Genomic DNA, 26,281 nt, shown 5'->3' with positions numbered 1-26,281 from the left:
GTGGCGGGCTGCACAGGCTCCCCGGAAGTGGTGGGTGGACAGTGACCTGTGCTCGCACACAGGCCTTGTGGCAGCGGCAGCAGCAGCCCCAGCGTCCCACGCCCGTCTCCGGGGTCCGCGCCTTTAGCCGCAGCTCGCGCCCGTCTCTGGAGCTTCTTTAAGCAGCGCTCTTAATGCCCTCTCCTCACGCACCAGGAAACAAAAGGGAAGAAAAAGTCTCTTGCCTCTTCAGCAGCTCCAGACTTTTTCCCTGGACTCCCTCCGGGCCAGCCGTGGCGCACTAGACCCTTCAAGCTGTGTTCACGCTGCCAACCCCAGTCCTCTCCCTGCGCTCCGACCGAAGCCCGAGCCTCAGTTCCCAGCCCCGCCCGCCCCGGCGGCCGAGCAGACAAGCCTTTTGGGCTGGCGTGTGCCTGAGGGCACTGATCCTCTGTGCAGGAATCTCTCCGCTTTGCCCTCCACACCCCTGTTGCTGTGCTCTCCTCTGCTACTCCGAGGCTTTCCCCCTCTGCCACCCGCAGTCTCCGCCCGCAAAGGGGCTTCTAGTGTGTGGAAACCTTTCCTCCTTCACGGCTCCATCCCTCTGGTGCAGGTCCCGTCCCTATCCTTTTGTCTCTGTTTATTCTTTTTTCTTTTGCCCTACCCAGGTATGTGGGGAGTTTCTTGCCTTTTGGGGGGTCTGAGGTCTTCTGTCAGCGTTCAGTAGGTGTTCTGTAAGAGTTGTTCCACATGTAGATGAATTTCTGATGTATCTGTGGGGAGTAAGGTGATCTCTGCGTCTTACTCTTCCGCCATCTACCTGCCTTCCCTTGGCTATTGGATTTTAAGGTCTCAAGTGGAATCTGCAAAGAGGGAGCCAGAATGGGTGGCCGTATCTGAAAGCATCATCTGAACAAGGAGGATGTTCTCTATCCGTTGAAAAGATCTCTGTGCTCTTAAATTGTTTAGCCTCTACTTGGGTCCTTACAAACCAATAACCTCATGAATTTCTACATCACCAATAGAGAATTAAGTCTCAATGAGTTTTTTGGTCATATGTAACCAGTAGTTTCTGGGGCCTAAACTTTATTGGCTCAGTTGCTTTTTCTTATTTACATATTTAATAATATTCAGTTTAAACGTTTCTTCAGTAAGCAGTTATTAACTAATGTACATTTATTACTTTTGTTTTTCAGTTATACTGCTTGCAGTCCATAGGTATTCAGCCTTTTGCCCTTTCCAAATATCTGAATGTAAGATGGTCAAAATTAAAAGTAAGAAATCCCCTACTCTGAAGTCACATCTCCCCAGTTAGATTATACATTTCTTTAAGGTAGAGACTATATTTTCTTTTCCAGAGAAAAAAACAAAAATGACAAAACCTAACATAGGCTGAGCCCACTTGGATTCAATGGAGATGGGAGGGAGGAAGGTGTCTGCGTTCTTCCCTTTTGGCTGTGCTTGGATAACTTTATCTGTGAGATTCTAGTTAAAAGGTCATGATTGTAAAAAGAAGTACATTCCCAGGAGGCCCATTGTATTAGGACCAAATGAGGAGATTAGGACTCTTCATTTTGAGAAGAAGAAAATGGAAAGAAAATATAATGAAAAAGTACAAAATGTAAGAAAGACAGGATATGATGCACGTGTACTTGGTGACCATATTTCTACGTCATAGAACAAAGGAACATCCTGTGAAGCTTAAAAAGGATAAATTTAGAATGCATAAAAGCATTTATCTATTCTCACATGATGTATTGTACTAGGGCTAAGGTGTGTTTTACCATGAGAGGTAGTGAAGCATAAGAATAAATTGATTCACAAATGTTTAGGTAAATTATAATTTTTTGCCTGCTAAATCATAGACCTATATGAGTCTTACATACCTTTTTTAAAAAGCATTACATAAAGTATATAATACAGGTGATTTAAATAACAAGAGTTACTTAATGTATGTGGGCAAATAAATTAATGAGCTTACAGGCTCACTTGACACATGTTTATTGTGTGGCCTGTCTTGAATGTCCCATATCATTCCAGGAGCCTAAAATTCAGACTTAAATCCTTGTGCTGAAAGAGTTTATATTCTAGTTGATAGAGAAAACAGTAAACATAGTTAATAAGTAAAATATTTAGCATATTAGATGATGAGAAGTTCTGTAGTAAAAAAAAAATAATAATAAAACAAGAAAAATGGGTGGGTTGATGAGGACTTTCATTTAGATTGAGTATCCAGGAAAAGTTGCCCTGAGATGATATTTGCATAAAGATCCAAAGCAGATAAAGGAATACTCTATGTAAACATCTGTGAGAGTAATTTTCCAGACCTTTCAGAAACAGTAAAAAGGCCCGTATGACTGAAGCAGGGTAATAGAGAGATGTGGAGGTTAGTAGTTTATGAAGAGAATGGAAAAGTAGGTGGATCATTTTGAGGGACAGTACTTCTCAAATTTTAATTTGCATATAAATCACCTACGTGTCACGTTAAAATGAAGATTCTGGTTTAGGAAGTCTAGAGAGTTTACATTGTGTACAAGCTCCCAGGTAATGCTGATACTATTGGTCTGTAGATTACACTTTGAATAGCAAAATAATTGGGGCTGTGTGCCATTGTAAAGACTTTGTATTTACGTTGAATGTTGTGGATTGAACTGTGCCCCACCACCAAGAAAAAAAAAAAAAAAAGATCAAGTGCTACCTGCCAGTACCTCTGAATATGACTTTATTGGGAAATAGGATCTTTGCAAATATAATCAATTTAAACTACGGTCATAGTAGATTGGCTGAGGGGAAATTTGGACAGAGATACACACAGCAGAGAAGGCCATGTGAAGATGGAGGCAGAGACTGGAGTGATGCTCCTACAAGTCAAGGGACAGTAAGATTGCTGGCAACCACCAGAAACTAGGAAGAAACAAGGGATAATTCTCCCCTAGAGCCTTCAGAGAGAGGATCGCCCTGCTGATGCCTTGATTTCAGACTTTTAGCCTCTCTGACTGTGAGAGAATAAGTTTCTGCCACCCAGCTGTGGCAATTTGTTACAGAAGCCCTAGGAAACAAATACACTAGGTGAGATAGAATTAAGCCATTGGAGGGTTTTGAGAAGAGTGTCTCAATTTGACATGCTTTAATAGAATCCCTCAGGCTTCAGAAATGAGATAGTCTGAAACGGGGGGGCGGGGGGCAGCACAGAAGCAGGGTGACAAGTTTGGAGGCTATAGTAGTAAATCAAACTGAACACTGGAGGGATGACGGTGATTCGAAGCAGGGCCGTAGTGATGGTGGTGAGACATGGACATAATCCAAATCTATTTTGAAGCTAGTGTCAACAAGATTTGTTAATAGAGTGTGAATTATAAAAGAATCAGGGGAGTTAAAGATGAAACCAAGGTTTGGGGGCTTAAAGAGAAGGCAGGAGTGTGCTAAATGAGATGAGGAAGATGGAGGGGGGAAAAGTGGGGAGAATAATAGGAGAGATTAAGAGCTCTGTTTTGGGTATGTTAAGTGTGAGATGTCTATTATGCTTCCAACTAGAAATGGAAAGTCAATAACTTGGTAGGTGTCTGGAGCCCAGAACAGAGGTTTCAGCTGGAGATACAACTGATACAAGTTATTAAGAGAAATCACCATGTTTGGGAAAGATGCACATATGTTTTTGGGATCAATATCAGGAAGGAGTGTTATGTACTTCTAAAACACCATCTTTAGTGCCACTTGTCATAAATTATACTGGGCCATATATCCATGGTTGTAAAATGTACCGAGAAGTATGGGTTCAGAGATGGATTTTTTTCTTTTTCGGGCTTGCTGTAGCCTGAATTGTGTCTACCCCAGAATTTTCATGTTCAAGCCCTAACCCCTAATGTGATATGTGTGATGGTATTTGGAGATGGGGCCTTTGGGAGATAATTAGGTTGAGATGAGGTCATGAGGGTAAGGTTCTCATGATAAGATTAGTGCCTTTATAAGAAGAACACTTGTTCTCTCCGCCTCTCTCTCTCTCTCTTTCTCTCTCTCTCTCTCTCCCCCTTATGTTAGAGAGGAGGGTTGGAGAAAGGAGGGGGGAGGGAGGAGAGTTCTCTCACAAACCCAAACATGATGTCACCCTGATGTTGGGCTTTAGCTTCCAGAACTGTGAGAAATACATTTCTGTTATGTAAGCCACCCAGACTGGTATTCTGTCATGGCAGCGCTAGCTGACTAAAACAGGGCTCTTCTTCTAAAACTTCAACTTTCTATATCTTTAAAGCTTCTAGATAAACAGTCTGTCTGACAGCCATATTCATTATTTTTGGCTATCTATATTTGAATTTGATGCTTCAGTGTAAAAAGCATAACCTCACTTGGATTTGTGAAATATTTAGAAACATCATATTGTCCCAAGAATGGGGAACTTTCAGTATTTAGTACTTCTGATAAAAGTCAGTCACTCAAAGGTGGACCATTTGTTCACCAGGCTCCTGAAGAAGCAGGAGTCATGTTGCATGCATGAAATAGCACCTACTATTTACTTTGATCACATATATTTTCTGTTTTTTATCTTAGATATTTTCACCTCAGAAAGTGTGTTTCACTTTCAGGAACGATTTACCGATGCAGTGATATAATAATTATTTTCATCACCATTTTAAGGATTTAAAATCCTGTCCATTTATAGGGACAGGAGGTAAGGTAGGGGAGACCTGTAGATGTCTAGCTCTACTTGTGACTAAGAAGGTATTTTTGTTTACAGTAATAGGAAATCCATTGTTACTGCACAAAGACCCATAACTTTTAAAAAATGAAGCTTTCATTTTGACCTCCATCTGGCAGGATATTCTCTATCTCTCACTTGGTTCCAAACTCTGAGAGGAAAAAGAAGCATGTTTATCTACCCCTCGAGGCTCAATATAAGCACAAGAGGGAGAAAACTCACTTATATTGAAATGGTTGATCCATACCAATGACAAAACTATAGCTACAGTCCTGATTTTCTTGTCCATTGCCAAGAAAAAAAAATGACATAATCTGACTCTGTTTAATTAAGCTATGTTGAACAACAGAAGTCCTACTTGTGCATTTTTCTAGGCATGGGGAAACGTTCCAGGTAGTGGGTTTCTAATTTGCTGTTCTGAGGATTGAGCTTTAGGTGGAAGATGACTAGGTATTTGTCATCTTAAAAAAATTTTTTAATCAATTTAAAGTCATGCTATTTCTAATTGTTCCTGTTGGTACTTTGGGGGTATTGCTAAGGTGTTATCACCATTGGACCTACCTGTGATCATCAAGGTAATAGGCAGCATTCTTGCATTGTAATATATACACTTAATAAATTGACTAGCATATATAGCTTTTATGATCTCACAAAACCGATATGAAAACTGGAATATGTATTTAAATTCAACATTTGCAGAGTGTCATCCATAATGTGTTTACTGAGTCACAGTGTTTACTGAGTGTTTAATGAGTGAGATTTACTCATTTTACACCAAGTTGTATGTTGTAAACCTTCAACTGTGATTGGTTTGACAGTGCATGTATGCTGTACTTATTTTTAAATTTCGCTTATTATCATACTCAGCTGATGCCAGGTTAACTTATTGATAACACATCAGTTCTATTTCCTAAACCCACTACAATCAATTCAATCATAATATCTATTTATTCATTTTAAAAGATTTTGCTAACAACTCCCTCTGAAGCTGCACTTTGTCCAAATAATATTCTATATCTCATCCTATGCCAGTTACCAAGATTCTCTATATTTAATCATTTCTGTATAGAGATTTAAATCAACATGACTCCTATCTTCTAATTCAGTGCATCTCAAAAGTGTGGTCTACGTACTGATCAATAGCACCGGTATCATCTTGATTTTATTTGCGATGTAAATTATCAGGTCTTATCATAGACCTTCTTTATCTGAGGTGAGGCCCAGGAATCTGTGTTTTCACAAGCCTTCCATGTGATTCTGATGCCTGATACAGTTTGAGATTCACTGTTGTAGTTAGTTAAATAAAAAAATAGCGGGCTTCCCTGGTGGCGCAGTGGTTTAGAATCCGCCTGCCGATGCAGGGGATGCGGGTTCGTGCCCCGGTCCAGGAAGATCCCACATGCCATGGAGCGGAGAGGCCCGTGAGCCATGGCCGCTGAGCCTGTGCGTCCGGAGCCTGTGCTCTGCAGCGGGAGAGGCCACAACAGTCAGAGGCCTGTGTACGGCAAAAAAAAAAAAAAAAAAAATAGCATAGGCCTGAATTATTCAGCCTATGAAACTTATTTCCTGATTTTCTAAAGAGAATGCATTGAGAAGAAGGTCTATCTTTGGTCCCATTAAATTGATTCTGTTATTGAAGATAACAAACAACTTTCTCGTATGAAGTCATTATCAATCTATTCCAAGGGGAATATGTCCTCTGAAGGTAAACTTGAAAAAGTCTCAAACATACTAAGAAATACTCCAACACATAAGGAACTAAATATGATAGTAATTAGGGAACTTTTCTCTGTCTTTTACTTAAAATAATACACATATTTGAAAACGTATATGAAAAAACAGCAGGAAAACAAATGGTTTAAACATTCAATTGGTTTTGATATTAAATAAGAGCTATGGCCAAAATGATAAAAATGATAAACTAAATTCTTAGCCTAATGGGACTTTTCCTTTTCTGCATCTGCATAATGGACATGACCCTTTGCAGCTCCATCAATAATAGAATTAATGAGCCCTTTCATTGAACTTCACCCTTTAGTCATTTCATCTGATCACCAAGTCTCTCATAAAGGTTCTACAAAATTGGTAGGTATCACTGACTTTGATTCTACCTGGTGCCTGTTGCTCTCCGATTGTATATACAACACTTAAAGAATTACACTCACTCTTTCAGAGGGGTCATTTAGTACTTTGAAGCCCAACGTTTAAAAGATTTTTTTTTCCCACTGAAGAAAGACTGAGGCGGGAGAGGCTGCAAGTTCATTTCGATTTAAAATGCGTTTAAGACCCTTACAAGTGAGGGAGAGCAGGTTCCCCCTTACCGTAAGCTGCAAAGCGGGGACTGCTGACCAGCACCACCTGCTCCTCCCCTATGCCTCCAACATTCAGTCATGCTTTTACTGCCTGGCAAAAGTCTCCTCACGGGATGTCTGGCTTCAACTGCTTCTGCCCAGTTATGGCCTCCTATGCCATATGATCTCTCCATGGCCCGCTGGAATAATCAAAACCTTTTACGCTCACCTCACACTGTGAATACCTGAGTATCATATGGTGGCAGTAATTGGGAAAAATGACTCAAGGCACTTCCAAAATTTGCAGTTTTCATTGTCATTTTAGGGACCCCTGCTCTTTGTTCTGGAATACTTTTTAAAGCAACTATTCTCTATGGCTAATGAGCTGTGTCAAGTTTTCTATTTTTAAGCTCTTTTTTTCTTTGTTTAGTAAAACATTTTTGGGGTTTTTTGTTAATTGTTTAATTGAAATATAGTTGATTTACAACATTGTTCTAATTTCTGCTGTACAGCAATGTGACTCGGTTATACACATATATGCATTCTTTTTTTAATATTCTTTCTCACTATGGTTTATCCCATGAGATTGGATATAGTTCCCTGTGCTATACAGTAGGACCTTGTTGTTTATCCATTCTAAATGTAATAATTTGCATCTACTAAAGCCAAACTCTCAGTCCAGCCCTCTTACTCCCCCCTCCCTCTTGGCAACCACAAGTCTGTTCTTTCTGTCCATGAGTCTGTTTCTGTTTTGTAGATAGGTTCATTTGTGCCATATTTTAGCTTCCACATATAAGTGGTATCATATGGTATTTGTCTTTTCTCTTTCTGACTTACTTCACTTAGTATAATAATCTCTAGTGGCATCCATGTTGCTGCAAATGACATTATTTCATTCAAGATATTGACACATCTTCTTTATCCATTCATCTCTTGGTGGACATTTAGGTTGTTTCCATGTCTTGGCTATTGTGAATAGTGCTGCTTTGAACATAGGGGTGCATGTATCTTTTTGAATTATAGTTTTGTCTGGGTATATGCCCAGGCGTGAGATTGCTGGATCAAACGGTAGTTCTATTTTCAGTTTTCTGAGGAATCTCCATACTGTTTTCCATAGTGACTGCACCAACTTACATGCCTACCAACAGTGTAGGAGGGTTCCCTTTTCTCCACACCCTCTCCAGCATTTGTTATTTGTAGACTTTTTTTTTTTTTTCGGTACGTGGGCCTCTCACTGTTGCAGCCTCTCCTGTTGCGGAGCACAGGCTCCGGACGCGCAGGCTCAGCAGCCATGGCTCACGGGCCCAGCCGCTCCATGGCATGTGGGATCTTCCAAGACCGGGGCACGAACCCGTGTCCCCTGCATCGGCAGGTGGACTCTCAACCACTGCACCACCAGGGAAGCCCATAGATTTTTTAATGATGGCCATCCTGATAGGTGTGAGGTGATAACTCACTGTAGTTTTGATTTGCATTTCTCTAATAGTTAGTGACATTGAGCATCTTTTCATGTGCCTCTTGGCCATCTGTATGTCTTCTTTGGAGAAATATAGTCAGACAATTTTGGGAGAGAAAGGAGAAGAGTGGAGAAGAGATCAAACTGACTGAGAACACCCCGTACTGAATATGATTACGGTTTTATTAGTTAAAAACATTTAGTGTTTTCTAACAACAAAAGTGGCAATTTTAGGTTCTATCTAATATATCCAAAGAATAGGAGCCCAATTTAGAAATTAAGATTATAGAAAAAAACAAATTTGACATGTTTCTTGTGTTCTTCAAATTGTTTGACATCCATACCCAAAATATTCATTTTTAAACTTATTGTTATTCTATTTGTAAAAAGGAATGTCATCAATAGGGTGGCAGCTTTTTTCTGTCTCCATGAAGAATCAGATGAGAAGTGGGCTTAATCACTATTAAAAGAAATTCATTAGGCTGTAATTAATAACCCAAAATATGCTGCTTATGAAGATGATTTATTACCAGAACTGCCTACTGAGGTTATTTTCAACTTGAAAAGTTTCTTGAAATTTTGAGAATGTTGTTTTAAAATTATAACATTTTTTTGAGAGTTTTCAAATTTTTATTTTTAGTCTCTGGATTGTTCTGTGTTACTCTTTACGTCTCTTTTAGTTGCTATTTTAGATGGTTTAGAATTTCTCCATTTTCAATTGAATGCAAAAAACACTTTTAGCTCTCAATAATTAGCAACATTGGAATATAAAGACTAATGAGATACAGTACTCACTCTTATGGAACTATGAAAGGTATTTGGAGACATATGTGAGACATTCTACCAGACTCTTCCATCATTAAAGATTCAGTTCAAGTATCACTACCCACATAAATATTTTTCTGATTTTGAAAGGGTGGTTTTGCCTTTACCATTGTGGTAGCAATATTGCATCTGAGCATTGAAAATTATCTACTTTTCCTTGCATCATTTACCCTTCTATGTGAGCCTTTCAAAGTGGGATCTGCATCTGATTCTTTTTGTTGTTGTTGTTTTACCACAAGTAATAGTGGACATCCCATTTGACTTCCCAGAAAAATATGTTAAAACATGTTGGTAATCTTGATCTTAATGTACCCATAAATAAAGCCAAAGTTAGAGACATTGCACAGGTAAGCATTGCCTGTGATATTGCAGGTAGCATAATAAAAAAATTATCATACACTAATAACCTTCTAGAAGTAAAAGTCTTTTGGAGATGACTTACTTCAATTTTCCTGGATTCTCCAGAGAGAGATATGGAGGTTTGGAGAGGTTAAGTGTCTTTCCCTAGGGTACAGAATTAGTTGGTAGCAAGTTTTGCATCCTTTGTGAACTTTGAGTCAATGGTAAAGTAAATATATACCATGCAAATGATTATGTAATATTATTACGTAATAAAATGTTATTCATTTATTGTAACTATATTAATAAATTTTACTTAAAACCAATACATTGTTTTACTTAGCACAATTGTTCCTTTCTTAAACATACCTCTTTGGTACAAGTAGAATAGTATTTTTGGTTTGGCTCTAAACTCACAGCTGGTTTAGACAATGGCTTCTTACAATAAAATGGGAAGGAGCAAGTGAGTATGTGTGTGTGACTGTGTACTCTGTATAATCTCTTAGAAAATGCCAAAACATAATTTGTAACATTACAAAATACTCAGTGCTGTAGACTACATAGGAAATAGTATTATGTGTATCAGAGCCATGAGTTCAAGAAGGTGGACAAAGAGTGTTCTCATTGCAAAGCTACTGCCCAGCAGGATGGCTTTTGCAGAGATATGGATTACATAGTTTTTTTCTTCCTCTGTGAACAAAGAGCTTGTCACCTCCTCAGCACATTCATTCTCCCCTGCATGGGGTTGTGTGGCCCATGCCGACTTTCAAACTTCAATGTGCAAAAATCTCTTTAGAAATACCTTTCATTATGATCATTTTTGAAAGAAGCTTACAAGCTGAATTTAATAGTGAGTCACAGTAATTTTAAAGCTTACTATTTCTTTTATATAAGAGGTATGCTTTGTCCCCATTGGAAAAAGACTATATGCTTAAATTATATTGACTATATCTTTGTCTTTCTCCTCTTAATCAGTTATCATGTGTTCAATGCCCTTTTTCTATTAATATTTTCTACTGAGAGTTTTGAGGGTTCATTTTCTAAATCCAAAGTGAGTATTTTAAATATATTTATTCACTTAGAGTCATTCAATTTTCTTTGAGGTCCAAAAAGGTACCAGATGTTGTCATTTCCCTGGTATATGTGTGAGGCCTAGTAAGTGTTTAATAAAGTTTGAGCTACTTTGAATATTGCCATTAAAAGTTTTCAAATGGTTAAGGTTTTCTTTTCTTCCTTTATTATTCCCCCTCCCCCACCTTATTTTTTTGGCAAGACTATTTCATAGATAGCATTGTGCACTTCATCAGGGGGCAAATATGCCAGACTGTTCTCTTTTAGTGATGTTAGCAGCTACAGATGATCAATGCCCTGATTCATTAATTTGCCAGGCACTTCAAAATCATGGTATTCTAATTATATCATTCCTTCTTCATTTATTAGTTGGATGACTTTTATAAACAGAAGTTTGTCCTCATCAAATTTTGATTACCCTTAGGTACACTTTCTAGGGGAAAGGCAGGATAAATGCTTTGCTTTTTTCCTCTTATTTTCCAGTTTTCACAATGATGATTCGGTTCCCTGGAATCTTTTAAATTTGACCACTGAGTTTTATTTTAAATATCATCACGAACTGATGGAATTAAATATATTTAATATGTTTTAATTCATTGCATTTGTTATCTTATTGGTACTCAAATGGTTCTATCTGGCCCAGTGGGAGCCTATTACAAGATACTAGTAGTCTTTGATGGCTTCCTTAATTTCTGGTATAACAGGATATACCAGGCTAATTTTGTGCATATCTCAATCCAGATCAGGAATCTGCCATTTCTCCAAAAAATATGGTTTCTTTTAGTGAGACATTATACTTAATGATGAAAATCTGGACAGTAGTTGTGCTCATTGCTACTGAGTGGTCACTGTCTCTAGGTATTTTTAGTATACACACATATACATACACACAACTTCTGTGGGTGTGTTTGTCTGTGTATACATATGTATGTATCTATATAAAATCATAAATTTATACTCATATTTCTAACTCAGATTTAGGACAGTAGGATTTTTTAATTTATTCATCTCAAAACTGTATCTTCTTTCTCTTAAGAAAAAGAAAAAAACCCTCTGTTTTCAGTGTCACCAACATAATTTCTCATTTGCTTTATCCCACCCTACACCAGCAACAGTCTCAGAGCACAATACCAGTATTACTCACAGAGTGATGGGAAAAAAAAATCCTTGAATAGGTAGACTCACACTTAGCCTCTAGATCTGTCAAATTCCTGGAGAATCCTGTGAAAGAGAGACATATTAAACAGTATTCAATAATATAACCAATAAAATCCACAATGTGGGAAACCCCTTGGGACAAATGACCTGAATTTTCAACCACAAAAACAAACATATAAGGTAAAATAAGAGGAAAATATAGATTAAAAGGAAGAGATATTTTAGCAGTTTTAAATTTTGGATCCCAATTAAAACAAACTATTACAGAAGACAATTGTGGACTGTATATTTGATGATACTAAGGAATTATTTTTAGGGATTTTAGGTGTAATTATTTTTATGATTTTAGGTGTAATAATGGTATTGTGTTTGTTGTACATTTAAGTTATTACAGAATACTGAGGGAACTCAGTTTTCAGAAACTAGTATATTTTAGCTTCTGCATATGATAATGTAAAATTTTTATTTGGGTTACTTATTAGTGTATAAAATGACAAGGAAAAAGTTAATCAGAATTATGGAAATAAGAATAAAGATAAATTCCAAAATAGAGTGTTCATAGTTTCCCTCCCCTGCCCCACTTTTGGTCATGATTTCTCCTCCCACAGGAGAGAAAAAGATTATGTGTTGTGAAATTCTTATGTCTTGTCCAAATTCTAGAAGCCATAATGAGACTTTGAAGTTGCAACTGTGCAGACCCACTCAAAAAAAGGATGACAGAGCTATACTCAAAAAAGGATGACAGAGAAATTGAATGAAAACATAACACTTCATGGAAGGAGGAGATCATAGCACACAACGATGTATTTAGTCCCCCAGTGACTTCCAAAGGGCCTTATCTGATAGGTCAGATGATGTAGCACAAATTCTTAAGTAGATGTCATACTAGTGTAAGAGAAGCTAGAAATATCATAGTTTCAAAGAGCTTTGTCAGAACATCATGAATCAGAGGCTAGTAGTTGGAAGTGGGGAAATGCCTGTAATTTGGTAAGTGAAAAAAAATTTTCCCTGTTCCTCCAGCTCATACACAGTTTCTTTCAATGGTGATTACAGATGACTATTAAAAATAAGGCTGTTCATATTTTGAAATTTTACCTATTGCCAGACAAAGCGGGGAGAGGCAGGAAGTCAGAAACTGTTCAGTGTGTGAACTGAACTCCAGGATCCACGGCTGTAGGGAACCTGTCTGATTTTACACAGCATTGTATCCTGAACATCTGGTCTAGAATCTGGGTTATGGCAGACCTTCAGTAAATTCTGTTGCCTCCGTGATTATGTGCATACTGATGAGGGTGGAGACAAAGTGAAGGAAACAAATAAGAAAAAAACAAATAGATATAAGCATTAACCACCTGGCCAGTTCCACCTTTTTTTTAATTAATGAGAGTCCTACAGCATAAATGCTCATTAATATTATCAGAATGGTTTACTACCTCATGACCTTGATTTCAAAATTCTGTTTTTTAAAACTTTCCCTTCCATTGCAGAACACCCAAAGAGTGAGAGACTTCTTGAATCATATTTGCTCAGTTTATCAACTTTCACAGAGGTTCCTACGTACAAATTTAGCCTAATTTCCTCATCCATTCATCCTGTCAAAACATTTTTTTTTTCTAATTTAAGACTTGACTTTGAAAATTTTCTAACTATATAGTAATATAAAGATATACAATTGATCAAAGATAGTATTTTTTTCTTCTCTTCTTGGATAGAAGTCAGGTGAGAAAATGAATTTGAATATTTAATATTTAAAATATTTAGTATTTGGGGCAATACAAGTATGGAAAGACTTTCTATATAAAGTAAATCTAGATATGTTGGGGGATGGCTTAATTACAGTAGCACATTTGGAACCTTAAATGAGGTTTCACCACTGGAAGTGAAGGGTTACAAGGAAGACAGAGACTGTAAATATGTAATTAGAAAGTATCTTATTTTTTGAGAAATAGGTTGTAAAATAAAAACTAACAAAACATGGTTTAGTAAAAACTAAAAAAAAAATTCAAGAGGCTGAAGTTGTACCTATTGTAGTTATAGCTGTTGAAGAGAGTGATGTAGCAGTTTCATATTTAATATCAATACTATATTCATATATTAATTATTCATTCAACAAATATTTACTGGGTATACACTATGTGGCAGGTAGTTTTCCAGATGCTGGAGGGTGAATGAGAAAAACAAGGTCCTTGCTGTGATTTTAATGTGATTCCAATTTTGGAATGTAGTATTTGTCATCTAATCCTGTTAATATATCTATCTATGTGTGGGATTTCATTTGGAAAGCTAATGTTTTTGATGTCTTGTTTATAAAATGGAATATTCAACATTGTCAAGATCAAGATGGCAATTTTTCCTAAGCTCATCTGTGTTGTGTTGGTTAATGTTGCTATGAGAGTCAGCAAAATTTTTTTTTAAATTTTGAAAAGAACAAAGAAGGGTGGCAATTATATCATATAGCAGTATATCATAAAGCTGTAGAAATTAATAGTATGGAATATTGGTACATGAGTGAACAAGTAGCTTAATAGAATAGAAAATCTAGAAATAGGTATATTTGTATGTGTATATGTATATATATATGTTTCATATTTTACTCATATTTAAAAATATTCATTGACCTCAACTAGGTAATATATATATATATATAAATAAAAACCAACAAGAAATACCAAAGCCATGGGAAAATACAGTTCAATAAATGTCAAAAAGTTATCATTATAACCTAAAAATATCATTATAATATAAAATTAGATTCTTACCTCATACCATATAAAACTAAAATCTAAATAAATTTAAAGCTTAAACATAAGGAAAAAACAACAGAAGATAATTAGGGAAATGAAGATTAAAACAATTATACCCTTAATTTTAGAAAAATTTAAATAGCTAATAAAAGCCATTGCTTGTGAACTTGTGGAAAAAGGCTACTCAGACATTAAAGAGGGAATATAAATTGAATCAGGCATTCTAGAAGGCAATTTGGCAGTATTATTTAAAACAAAAATTGTATTGACCTGAAGTAGGTAATTTCCCTTCTAAATATGTATCTTTGACAAAGCAGAGGAAAAAATAAGCTATGCAGGGATGTTTTTATTGTAGCATTAATTGCAATACTAGAATACTGGATAGGACCTTAAAGTCCTTTTGTAGGAAATGACTAAATGATAACTACATTCCTACATTAGAGTTCTACAAAGCACCTGAAAGAACAAGACCTATGGTCATTAATGTGGCTATTTCATTAATATATATTTTGAGCGAAAAGGAAGCAAATTTGTAAATACTCATTACAGGATAATATAATTTAAGTAAATAATGAGTATGTGAAGCACCTGATATGTTTATTATGGTTTAATAAGCCAAGACATGAAAAAGGTCCAATGATAAAATAAAAAAGAATAATAACCTATGTAATTGTGGTCAAGGGGAAGTTTCGTTGGATGTTAGAACTGGTGGAAGATGTATACATGGTGGCATGGCTGCTTATACCCCACTCTACTGAATGCAGCAAGTATCCATTTCTGTGCTCCTCCATCAGTGGATTATCACTTCCAAGACTCTTCACTGAAAACCAAATTTCAAACTTCAGGGACAATTCTACTTCTCCAGGAGTGTTTCCATCAGAAGGATCTTGGAGTGCATCAGAAAACTTTACTTACTTGTTCATTTGTATTCTTGATTTTGGTATGTGTTTTTGGATATTTTTTTGTTCCAGTTTATAGCAAATTGAAGTAAAAGAAATCTAAACCTAGAGTCATCTTTTCCAATTTTTGTATTTGTCTTCTTTTGGGGCTGACATAACAAAACACCATAGACTGTATAGCTTATAAACAAGAACTTATTTCTCACAGTTCTGCAAGCTGGGAAGTCCAAGATGAAGACATAGGCAATTATGGTGTCCGGTGAGAGCTGGCTTTGTGGTTTATAGACTTCCCTAGCCTTGCTGTGTCTTCTCATGATAGAAGGGGAAAGAAAGTTCTCTTAGGTCTCTTTTAGAAGGGAACTAATCCTATTCATGAGAACCCAATTCTCATGACCTAATCACCTCCCAAAATCCCCACCTCCAAATATTTTCACTTTGAGGATTAGGTTTTAACATATGAATTTTGAGGGAATACAACTTTCAGTCTATGGCAATATCTAGATCACTTTCGTGATCTAGCTTACCTCATTATTTTTTTTGAATTTAATTTTATTTATTTTTTAATACAACAGATTCTTATTAGTCATCCATTTTATACACATCAGTGTATACATGTCAGTCCCAATCTCCCAATTCATCCCACCACCACCCCCAACCCCCGTGGATTTCCCACCTTGGTGTCCATATGTTTGTTCTCTACATCTGTATCTCAATTTCTGTCCTGCAAACTGGTTCATCTGTACCATTTTTCTAGGTTCCACATATATGCGTTAATATACGATGTTTGTTTTTCTCTTTCTGACTTACTTCACTCTGTATGACAGTCTCTAGATCCATCCATGACTCAACAAATGACCCAATTTCGTTCCTTTTTATGGCTGAGTAATATTCCATTCTATATATGTATCACATCTTTATCCATTCATATCTTGATGGGCACTTAGTTTGCTTCCATGACCTGGCTATTGTAAATAGTGTTGCAATGAACATTGGGGTGCATGTGTCTTTCTGAATTATGGTTTGCTCTGAGTATATGCCCTGTAGAGGGATTGCAGGGTCATATGGTAATTCTATTTTTAGTTTTTTAAGGACTCTCCATACTGTTCTCCATAGTGGCTGTATCAATTTACATTCCCACCAACAGTGAAAGAGGGTTCCCTTTACTCCACACCCTCTCCAGCATTTGTTATTTGTAGATTTTCTGATGATGTCCATTCTAATTGGTGTGAGGTGATACCTCATTGTAGATTTTATTTGCATTTCTCTAATAATTAGTGATGTTGAGTAGCTTTTCACGTGCTTCTTGGCCATCTGTATGTCTTCTTTGGAGAAATGTCTATTTAGATCTTCAGCCCATTTTTGAATTGGGTTGTTTGTTCTTTTAATATTGAGCTGCATGAGCTATTTATATATTTCGGAGATTAATACTTTGTCCGTAGATTCGTTTGCAAATATTTTCTCCCATTTTGAGGGTTGTCTTTTCATCTTGTTTATTGCTTCCTTTGCTGTGCAAAAGCTTTGAAGTTTCATTAGGTCCCCTTTGTTTATTTTTGTTTTTATTTTCATTACTATAGGAGGTGGATCAAAAAATATCTTGCTGTGATTTATGTCAAAGAGTGTTCTTCCTATGTTTTCCTCTAAGAGTTTTATGGTGTCTGGTCTTACATTTAGGTCTCTAATCCATTTTAAGTTTATTTTTGTGTATGATGTTAAGGAGTGTTCTAATTTTATTCTTTTACATGTAGCTGTCCAGTTTTTCCAGCACCAATTATTGAAGAGACTGTCTTTTCTCCATTGTATATCCTTGTCTCCTTTGTCACAGATTAGTTGACCATAGGTGCTTGGGTTTATCTCTGGGCTTTCTATCTTGTTCCATTGATCTATGTTTCTGTTTTTGTGCCAGTACCATGTTGTCTTGACTACTGTAGCTGTGTAGTATAGTCTGAAGTCAGGGAGTCTGATTCCTCCAGCTCCATTTTTTTCCCTCAAGACTGCTTTGGCTATTCGGGGACTTTTGGGTCTCCATACAAATTTTAAGATATATGTTCTAGTTCTATAAAAAATACCATTGGTAATTTGATAGGGATTGCATTGGATCTGTAGATTGCTTTGGATAGTATAGTCATTTTCACAATATTGATTCTTCCAATCCAAGAACATGGTATGTCTCTCCATCTGTTGGTATCATCTTTAATTTCTTTCATCAGTGTCCTATACTTTTCTGCATACAGGTCTTTTGTCTCCCTAGGTAGGTTTATTCCTAGGTATTTTACTCTTTTTGTTGCAATGGTAAATGGTAGTGTTTCCTTAATTTCTATTTCAGATTTTTCATCATTAATGTATAGGAATTCAAGAGACTTCTGTGCATTAATTTTGTATCCTGTGACTTTACCAAATTCATTGATTAGCTCTAGTAGTTTTCTGGTGGCATCTTTAGGATTCTCTATGTATAGTATCAAGTCATCTGCAAACAGTGACAGTTTTACTTCTTTTCCAATTTGGATTCCTTTTATTTCTTTTTCTTCTCTGATTGCCGTGGCTAGGACTACCAAAACTATGTTGAATAATAGTGGTGAGAGTGGACATCCTTGTTTTGTTCCTGATCTTAGAGGAAATGCTTTCAGTTTTTCACCGTTGAGAATGATGATTGTTGTGGGTTTGTCATATATGGTCTTTATTATGTTGAGATAGGTTCCCTCTGTGCCCATTTTCTGGAGGGTTTTTATCATAAATCGGTGTTGAATTTTCTCAAAAGCTTTTTCTGAATCTACTGAGATGATCATATGGTTTTCATTCTTTAGTTTGTTAATATGGTGTACCACATTGATTGATTTGCGTATATTGAAGAATCCTTGCATCCTTGGGATAAGTCCCACTTCATCATGGTGTATGATCCTTATAATGTGTTGTTGGATTCTGTTTGCTAGTAATTTGTTGAGGATTTCTGCGTCTATATTCATCAGTGATATTGGTCTGTAATTTTCTTTTTTTGTAGTATCTTTGTCTGGTTTTTGTATCAGGGTGATGGTGGCCTCATAGAATGAGGTTGAGAGTCTTCGTTTTTCTGCACTTTTTTGGAAGAGTTTGAGAAGGATGGGTGTTAGCTCTTCTCTAAATGTTTGATAGAATTCATCTGTGAAGCCATCTGGTCCTGGACTTTTGTTTGTTGGAAGACTTTTATCACAGTTTCAATTTCATTACTTGTGCTTTGTCTGTTCATATTTTCTATTTCTTCCTGGTTCAGTCTTGGGAGGTTATACATTTCTACGAATTTGTCCATTTCTTCTAGTTTGTCCATTTTATTGGCATAGAGTTGCTTGTAGTAGTCTCTTAGGATGCTTTGTATTTCTGTAGTGTCTGTTGTAACTTTTCCTTTTTCATTTCTAATTTTAGTGATTTGAGTCCTCTCCATCTTTCTCTCAATGAGCCTGGCTAATGGTTTATCATTTTTTTTTTTATCTTCTGAAAGAACCAGCTTTTAGTTTTATTGATCTTTGCTATTGTTTTATTTGTTTCTATTTCATTTATTTCTGCTCTGATATTTATGATTTCTTTACTTCGGGTAACTTTGGGTTTTGTTTGTTCTTCTTTCTCTAGTTCCTTTAGGTGTAAAGTTAGATTGTTTATTTGAGAGTTTTGTTTCTTGAGGTAAGCTTGTATAGCTATAAACTTCCCTCTTAGAACTGCTTTTGCTGCATCTCATAGGTTTTGGATCATTGTGTTTTCATAGTCATTTGTCTCTAGGTATTTATTGATTTCCTCTGATTTCTTCAATGATCTCTTGGTTATTTAATAATGTATTGTTTAGCCTCCATGTGTTTGTGTTTTTTTTCCTGTAATTGATTTCTACTCTCATAGTGTTGTGCTCAGAAAAGATGCTTGATATGATTTCAATTTTCTTAAATTTACTGAGGCTTGATTTGTGACTCAATATGTGATCTATCCAGGAGAATGTTCCATGTGCACTTGAGAAGAAAGTGTAATCTGCTGTTTTTGGATGGAATGTCCTATAAATATCAATTAAATCATCTGGTCTATTGTGTCATTTAAAGCTTATGTTTCCTTCTTAAATTTCTGTTTGGATGATCTGTTCATTGGCGTAAGTGAGGTGTTAAAGTCCCCCATTATTATTGTGTTACTGTCATTTTCCTCTTTTATAGCTGTTAGCAGTTGCCTTATGTATTGAGCTGCTCGTATGTTGGGTGCATATATATTTATAATTGTTATATCTTCTTCTTGGATTGATCTGTTGATCATTATGTAGTGTCCTTCCTTGTCTCTTGTAACGTTCTTTATTTTAAAGTCTATTTTTTTATATGAGTTTAGCTACTCCAGCTTTCTTTTGATTTCCATTTGCATGGAATATCTTTTTCCATCCCCTCACTTTCAGTCTGTATGTGTCCCTAGGTCTGAAATGGGTCTCTTATAGACAGCATATATATAGGTCTTGTTTTTGTATCCATTCAGCAAGGCTGTGTCTTTTGGTTGGAGCATTTAATCCATTCATGTTGAAGGTAATAATCTATATGTATGTTCCTATTACCCTTTTGTTAATTGTTTTGGGTTTGTTTTTAGGTCCTTTTCTTCTCTTGTGTTTCCCACGTAAAGAAGTTCCTTTAGCCTTTGTTGTAGATCTGGTTTGGTGGTGCTGAATTCTCTTAGGTTTTGCTTGTCTGTAAAGCTTTTGACTTCTCCATCAAATCTGAATGAGATTCTTGCTGCGTAGAGTAATCTTGGTTGTATGTTTTTCCCTTTCATCACTTTAAGTACATCATGCCACTCCCTTCTGGCTGGTAGTCTTTCTGCTGAGAAATCAGTGTTAACCTTATGGGAGTTCCCTTGTATGTTATTTGTCATTTTTCCCTTGTTGCTTTCAATAATTTTTCTTTGTCTTTAATTTTTGTCAATTTGATTGCTATGTATCTAGGTGTGTTTCTCCTTGGGCTTATCCTGTATGGGACTCTCTGTGCTTCCTGGACTTGGGTGGCTATTTCCTTTCCCATGTTAGGGAAGTTTTCAACTATAATCTCCTCAAATATTTTCTCGGGTCCTTTCTCTTTCTCTTCTCCTTCTGAGACTCCTGTAATGCGAATGTTGTTGCATTTAATGTTGCCCCAGAGGTCTCTTATGCTGTCTTCATTTCTTTTCATTCTTTTTTCTTTATTCTCTTATGCAGCAGTGAATTCCACCATTCTGTCTTGCAGGTCATTTATCCGTTCTTCTGCCTCAGTTATTCTGCTATTGATTCCTTCTAGTCTAGTTTTCATTTCAGTTATTGTATTGTTCATCTCTGTTTGTTTGTTCTTTAATTATTCTTGGTCTTTGTCAAACGTTTCTTGCATCTTCTTAATCTTTGCCTCCGTTCTTTTTCCAAGGTCCTGGATCATCTTCACTATCATTATTCTGAATTCTTTTTCTAGAAGGTTGCCTACCTCCACTTCATTTAGTTGTTTTTCTGGGGTTTTATCTTATTCCTTCATCTGGTACATAGCCCTCTGCCTTTTCATCCTGTCTATCTTTCTATGAATGTGAATGCGGTTTTTTTCCCACAGGTTGCAGGATTGTAGTTCTTCTTGCTTCTACTGTCTGCCCTCTGGTGGATGAGGCTATCTAAGAGGCTTGTGCAAGTTTCCTGATGGGAGGGACTCGTGGTGGATATAGCTGGGTGTTGCTCTGCTGGGCAGAGCTCAGTAAAACTTTAATCTGCTTGCCTGCTGATGTGTGAGCCTGGGTCCCCTCCCTGTTGCTTGTTTGGCCTGAGGTGACCCAATACTGGAACCTACCTTGGCTCTTTGGTTGGGCTAATGGCGGACTCTGGGAGGGCTCACACCAAGGAGTACTTCCCAGAACTTCTGCTGCCAGTGTCCTTGTCTTCATGGTGAGACAGAGCCACCCTCTGCTTCTGCAGGAAACCCCCAACACTAGCCGGTAGGTCTGGTTCAGTGTTTATGGGGTCACCGCTCCTTCCCCTGGGTCCCGATGCACACACTACTTTGCGTGTGCCCTCCAAGGGTGGAGTCTCTGTTTTCCCCAGTCCTGTCGAAGTCTTGAAATCAAATCCCACTAGCCTTCAAAGTCTGATTCTCTAGGAATTCCTCCTCCCATTTTCTGACCCGCAGGTTCAGAAGCCTGACGTGGGGCTCAGAACCTTCACTTCAGTGGGTGGACTTCTGTGGTATAAGTGTTCTCCCGTTTGTGGGTCACCCTGCCAGCAGTTACGGGATTTGATTTTATTGTGATTGTGCCCCTCCTACCATCTCACTGTGGCTTCTCCTTCATCTTTCGATGTGGGATATCTTTTTTGGTGAGTTCCAGTGTCTTCCTGTCAGTGATTATTCATTCAGCAGTTAGTTGTGATTCCAGTGTTCTCACAAGAGGGAGTGAGAGCAGGTCCTTCTACTCCACCATCTTGAACCAATGCCTGGCTTGCCTCATATTTATTTTAAAATATTTTTAGCGGTGTGGAAAGATGGACCCCAAAATAATAACAGTGGTTACATCTGGGAACTGGGATAAGTGTGAAAGGGGGCTATAAATCAAAGTGGTAGTGGAAAAAACAGTCTTTACTTATATTTTGCTATATTGTTTTAACTTTTAGTTTTGAAATAATTATAAATTCATAATAAGTTGTGAAGATATTACAGAGAAGTCCCATGTTCCCTCTCCCAGTTTTTCCCAATAGATCTGTGAATTTTTCCACTAACTCTAGCATAGTATTAAACCTAGGAACTTGATATCAGTACGGTGTGTTTGTCTAGTTGTGTCATTTTATTACATGTGAAATTCATGTAACTACCACCATTTTTTGCTTTATTTTTTAAAATTAGACCACATGTATTTATGTTACTTGAACAATTAATTTGAAAAAGATGGTGAAAATCACTGTGATCACAATTCATTCATTCATTTATTCAACAAACAGTGACTGTATTGCTTCAGTTGTTTGGCTCTGTCATAATTAATTTAACCAATTGTCTATTCTTAATCATTACCAATTTATTACCCTCTTTGCTTTGATCCAGTCAGGTTTCTTGCTTCACCTCTAATAAACTCCTTCCCCTTTCAGGGACTTTGCATCTGCTGTTCCCCCTGACCTTTTCTTTGGTTCTCTCGGTATTCATAACATTCAGATCTTCTCAGAAGTCACTTCTTGAGGATAGCCCTTCCTAACCACCCTGTCTATTCATCTCCATTTGAGCTATGCACTCACTTAGCAAAGGCTTGTGCATTCTGTCTAACGTATCTTGTCCAATTTTCTTGTCATTATCTCCTAATTCTTTAATTTTTTCTTCAGTGCACTTAATTTCTTATTGAGTTATAATATGTATTTTTTGTTTTTTTATCATGTTTTTCCTTTTAGATTATATGTTCTGTAAGGACAGGGACCTTGGTCTAATTTATTCATCAAGTGTCTGGCACAGAGTAAGCACACAGAAATATTCAAGTAACTAAATAGCTTTGTTTTGAGCATGGTGTTACCTAAGATTTTATATGAAAGAGGAAGAAGCTTCTGTAAAAGTAGAGCTTCACCAAAAGCAATAAATGAATTTTACAAGAGAAAAACTCTGGGTGGCAAGGGAGAATGGGAAACAATTGAATCAAGGTCATCAAGGGAATTAGTTTTTTAAGGATGAAAGAAGGAAGGCCACAATAGTGGGTTAATCTAGGGAAAGTAGGAGTCAGATAATTTGGTGAAAGTAGGGCAGAAAGTATTTAGTTAGGAGTTTGAAAAAAGGGAAGAAATGCTGGCAACAGCCCATGTATCTACTAATATATCATCAACTATGATCCAGCTAAGACAGATAATTTAACTGGAAGTTTAGCAAATGTTTGTTTAACCAGCTCTCTTGGTCTATTTCTTTTAAAATCCACTTGACTATCTTTCTGGTTACTAGAAGTCAGGTAATGAATGTGAATTATTGGAGTACAGACTGGAAAAGTTTTGCTGGAAGTGGTAGTCAGAAGATACCTGGAACCAGACCTGCTGTAGTAGTCATGAAATTTCCTTCCCACTAGTCATGAATGCTTTCATCCCACTCATATTGGATTAAGGGCACTTTAAGACAGGTAGTACTGTCAATGGCAGAAATATAAAATGTATCAGTTGATGAGCACTCATAGTTTGGTTATACGGTACAAATTCATTAGAACTATATCAATCTAAATACCTGGTTGAGGTGGATTTGCCATGAGGCTAATGAAGTTTAAGTTACAGGACTCCTCATTTATACCAAGTGTTTTCCAAGGACCTAGGAAGGACTCTAGGAAGAATCCTAGCAATGTATTTACATGGTAATTTGATATTATAAGATATGTTGAAATAATGTGTTTTCACCATAATGGGTTAAGATCTTTGTCTCCACTTTAACTTTTGCTCTGTCATACTTTTGTTGGATGGTGTTACTGTGTTCATGAGCATTTTTGGTGCTAACTAATGGAAATTGAGTTGGGATACATTTTGTTGGATTTAGTAGGATATTTTTTTAGGTAGTTTGCAGTCATCCTGTGTATTAATTTACTGCTATCTGTTCTGACATAGTAAGGGCTTCCAAGAATACTCCACATGCTCAGTTTTATATCTTACCTAGTGAAGTGACTGAAGGTGAAGGAACAAAGTGATATAAACATGTTTTATGGCATCTGGCACCAGAAGAATGTGTATAGTGGGGAGATACAAATGTGAAATTTATGAAGTCAGAAGCTATTGTGTCAAAAAACTTTCCAGTCATTGGATGTGCAAAGTTATAAGCATGGGATTTGGTTCTTAGTGCTACCTAAGCAAAACAGATGTTTCATCCTGTCTGGAGTATATAAATAAGGATAACATGCGGAGTACACAAGAGACGAATTACACCTTTTCCTTTTTTGATCAGAATGAAAAGAAATAAAATTGATCAGAATTCTTAGTTTCGTAGGGCAAAAAACACATAGCAGTACTATGAACAAATAGTATGTTTATGCATGACATAACCTGTTTTATGAGTCACAGATCACAATATTGGGTCACATTTTGGAATACCTGACACATCTTCTGGTAATTCCAGGTGAAACAACACCAAAATTTTATTGATATGGAGAAACAGCCAGAAAAAAAAAAAAAAAACGTTTCAGTGACAAAATTTCATGTTTAATAAGTCAAGTCAAGAGCAAGTTGATTACACACTTATGTAACTCAGTACACAATGGCAGCAATTTAAAATTGTTTTAAGATTGTCCTTATGTGTGCCTTAAATTCAGAATAATTTTGTATATACTTTAAGAATGATTGATTATACCAAAAATATCCTCATACATGCCAAAAACATATACCTCTTTGTTGTCCCCCAAAAAAAGATAAATGAAGAAGTTCAAAATGTCAAAAAAACTTTAACATTGGGCTTCCCTGGTGGCGCAGTGGTTGAGAATCTGCCTGCCAATGCAGGGGACACGGGTTCGAGCCCTGGGCTGGGAGGATCCCACATGCCGCGGAGCAACTAGGCCCGTGAGCCACAACTACTGAGCCTGCGCATCTGGAGCCTGTGCTCCGCAACGAGAGGCCGCGATAGTGAAAGGCCCGCGCACTGCGATGAAGAGTGGCCCCCGCTTGCCACAGCTAGAGAAAGCCCTCGCACAGAAATGAAGACCCAACACAGCAAAAATAAATAAATTAATAAACTCCTACCCCCAACATCTTCTTTAAAAAAAAAAAAAACAAAAAACTTTAACATGAAAACTAAAAACCAATGATGGTCAAAAATTATGAAAATAAGGAAAAGAATCACTCTTGCTAAGAAAATGCAGATTTTAAAATGAGAAGAGAACTGGTAAAGAGAATTATGAGATAAGAAAATACTTGCAAATCATATATCTGACAAGGGATAATATCCAAAAGGTGTAAATAATGCATACAATTCAATAGCAAACAAAAAATCCAATTAAAATGGGCAGATCGGGACTTCCCTGGTGGTCCAGTGGTTAGGACTCTGCACTTTCACTGTTGAGGGCCCAGGTTCAGTCCCTGGTCAGAGAACTAAAATCCCACAACCTGCATGGTGTGGCAAAAAAACACACAAACAAACAAACAAGGCAGAGGAACTGAATATTTCCAAAGAAATATTTTTGGAAATTTTTGGAATTTTTCCTAAGAGGACACACAATTGAACAATACATACATGAAAATGTGCTCAACATCACTAATCATCAGGGAAACGCAAATCAAAACCACTTTGAGACGTCACCTAATACTTGTTAGAATGACTATCATCAAAAAGACAAAAGACCACAGGTGTTGGCAAGGATGTGTAGAAAAGAGGACCCTCATGCACTTTTGGTGGAGATGTGAATTGGTTCAGCCACTATGGAAAACAGTGTGGAAGTTCCCCAAAAAAGTAAAAATTGAACTACGATATGATCTAGCAGCTGTACTTCTGGATAGCATAAGAAAATGAAATTACTTTCTCAAAGAGATAGTTGCATTCCCATGTTAATTTCAACATAGCTACAGTAGCCAAGATGCGGAAACAGCCTATGTGTCTGTCAGCAGATGAATAGATAAAGAAGATATGATGTACGTGTACACACACACACACACACACACACACAGTGGAAAGCCATGAGAAAGAAGAATATCAAAGACGTACTGTTGTTTGAGGCAGTATGGATGTACCTGCCTGTGGGTATTATGCTAAGTGAAATAAGCCTAACAGAGAAAGATAAATACTGTATGATCTCAGTTTTATGTGGAATCTAAAAAAGCCAGACTCATAGAAGCAGAGACTAGAGTGGTGATTACTAGTGGGTGGGGGAAAGAGGAGATGCTGGTCAAAGAGCACAAACTTCCAGCTATA

The sequence above is a fragment of the Mesoplodon bidens genome (assembly GCF_964165515.1).
Source record: "Mesoplodon bidens genome assembly, chromosome: 1".
Lineage (NCBI taxonomy): Eukaryota > Metazoa > Chordata > Mammalia > Artiodactyla > Ziphiidae > Mesoplodon > Mesoplodon bidens.
This window is presented reverse-complemented; position numbering follows the sequence as displayed.